Source organism: Aplysia californica, unplaced genomic scaffold, assembly GCF_000002075.1.
Source record: "Aplysia californica isolate F4 #8 unplaced genomic scaffold, AplCal3.0 scaffold00828, whole genome shotgun sequence".
In the NCBI taxonomy this organism is placed as follows: domain Eukaryota; kingdom Metazoa; phylum Mollusca; class Gastropoda; order Aplysiida; family Aplysiidae; genus Aplysia; species Aplysia californica.
In genome coordinates this window covers 161,752-164,474 of record NW_004798098.1, presented here as the reverse complement: position 1 = coordinate 164,474, position 2,723 = coordinate 161,752, and the positions used below count along the sequence as shown (strand labels likewise).

The window sequence follows — 2,723 nt, the reverse complement described above, 5'->3', positions numbered from 1 at the left end:
GTATTAACAGGGATTTTTTAAATCCCCGTTTTTTCCTTTTCTTTCTCTATATATTAAAAGTTATCGGCAATAACAGAGCCTCATCGGAGCTCAACCGGTTATAGCAGGGACAAAGGCTCGTTAACAATGTATAAAAAGTAAGAGAGAGAGAGAGAGAGAGAGAGAGAGAGAGAGAGAGAGAGAGAGAGAGAGAGAGAGAGAGAGTAACGCATTGATGGAGCAAGCCCACGCAAGCCATGCCACTGCAAGCAAGCACACGCAGAGTGTGAAGCGAGAGAGGGCTGCATTGTGCTGCAGACCTCGATCTAGCCCGAAACCTAGCAACACACACGCGTAATGTGTCGCCAACGATGTCAAGCGCAAGAGAAAATGCCTTTCAATTGACAAAAAAAGCGAAATAATCCAGGCTGTTGACAAAAAGCAAGCTCCTCTTGCAGAGATTTGTCGTCAGTTCGACATTCCACAAGGGTCGATTCACATCATTATCAAGGATAGAGAGAAGATAGTGGCAGCATACTCCAAAGGAAAGTTAGCTCTGGATCGAAAGAAGTTGAGACTACCCGATGCAGATGCTGTGGACCAAGTTCTTCTGATGTGGTTTTTAGGAGACAAGGAGAAATTTAGTGCCAAAACCCCTGTGTGTGGGTATTTGTGGCAAGGGAAACTACCCATGAATAAGTACAGCTACATTAGTCCACAAAAGCTTACTTTCCTTGCCTTTCTGATTTAACAGGGATCGGATATAAGAGGATATTTTCTCTACTCCCTCCATCCCTATTATATCAGGTTTCCACTGTAAATCTTGTCTTCATTATCAGCACCTAAACCTCTGAGGCGGGTTGGTTTATTTTTCTAGCTCCTCATCAGACACCCGCCCTTCTTTCAGTGTCTCCGCCAAGCTAGGAAACTGAGAAAATTCTCTTCTGCAAAATGTTTCGGCAGAACATTCCCAATTTCGACGAGAATGAGGAAAGCATGGATTTTGTCTTTATCAGGTTGAAGTCATCCCCCCTGGAGCTGCAAGTTGACCTGGTTGAACTTTGTGAAAAGATCTATGAGGAACGCAATGTTGTTCTTGTGTTCTTTCAGTTGATTACAGAGATCAGGGTCCTTTTCTTGAAAAAACTCCAGCACAGGGTCAAACAGTCGTGTTAAACAGTTTTCTTTTGAGAGCCACCGGACCTCAGAGTGCAAAAGTAAGTATTGAAAATCCTCGTCATTTTCAGTGCACAGTTGTTGGAATAATCTCGAATCCAAAGCGTGGTCTTTGATCTTGTTCACACACTTGATGACAATGGCCAGTACGTGTGTCATGCAGACTATCACTCAGGTTTTTTGTCACCAAATGCTGTCTGTGAATGGTGACTGATACAGTGAACAGTAAGTAGGCCTACTCCAGGGACCGATTTCTTCAAGAAGCTCATAAATCCACGGTACCAACCTGTCTTTGACGGTGCCCCATCTGTTGCACAAGCAACTATATTGGTCAGAAGGATCTGTTTCTCCTCGAAAAATTCTTGGACCACTTTAAAAATAGCTCATCATTGTGGGTTTTGCTCGCTGGGATAGAAAGTTCCTAGTAGTAAGAAGTATTGTTAAACTATGCCTAAACTAAACCATTTCTTTAACTATTATCAGTTTTTGTTTTTGTTTTTTGTGTAGATTCTTTCCCTTCATCACAAAAAAAATTAAATAATTTTGGCTTTTCATGGAAATTTCCCACCTCCCCCTTAACGCCCACTAGCGCCCAGCGCCCCCCAATCGCCCAATTTCGCCTCAGTGCCCCCCAAACTGTCGCCACTTTGAAAACCACTGATCTAGAGCATTTATTTTTTATCGATCTAACGGTAAGCTGCCATTCCATAAAACGGCTAAAAATGTCATAGAACTTTGTACTTCTGAGGTAGCGAAAGGTCACGCTATGTCATTGGCTGGATTTGCGTCAACACCAGAGTACAGCCATCTTTCCTCCTCCCTCCCCTGCACACACGGTATGACATCAATGACATCTTAAATTGTGTATTCAATCAATTTGAAGACCAAATGTGGGTCGCATAGATCTAGGTGCTATTCCTCATCAATGTTGGCTTCTGTTTTGCTCCCACCGACCACCCATTATTATGCTGCTTTTTTCTGATTTCTTTCTTTGTAATTAAGCTGCATTTCTTAATGTAGATCTACTGGATGTCCTTGATAATTAATGATCCTCGCTGGCCCCGGTGAATTGTATTAAAGGGCCTTGCATCCCTATCTCCACCTCAGGGTCACTCTAGATAGAGATCGTCGTTTGCTCCATTTGTTATAATACAGGCGTTGACCTCATTGCCCTGGAATTATTCAGAGTAATCAGAGAGCCTAGTTTTCAGCTTTCTCTATTGTGTATTTGATGAGTCTGTGCTGCAGTCGTCCACACACTGAATCCGTACTCTAGATGGGGCCTGAATCCTGATTGCTCCTACATAGACCTGTCTGTTTCCTCATTTTCACCCCATTGAATCCTTGCGAGTTTCCCCATGGTGTTAAACTTTCCCCGCGACACCCACCGGTACAAGCAGAGGGGAAAAAAAGTGAAATAGGTGTATCTAAACTTTTTCCTGGCTTTGGTATTTCTGCATTCAGAATTAAATGTAGACTATAGTTTCTAGGTGAGATGCTTGTCAAAGATAATTATAAGATTATGTAAGTCTGTTGATTCTCAACCTGAAAAAAAGAGGGGGGAGGGG

General features: G+C 42.7%; 1 pseudogene; it reads right to left on the bottom strand.

The window, feature by feature from the left end:
* Positions 1-648: 648 nt before the first annotated feature.
* Positions 649-2,515, bottom strand: LOC101863852 (annotated as a pseudogene).
* Positions 2,516-2,723: the final 208 nt, after the last annotated feature.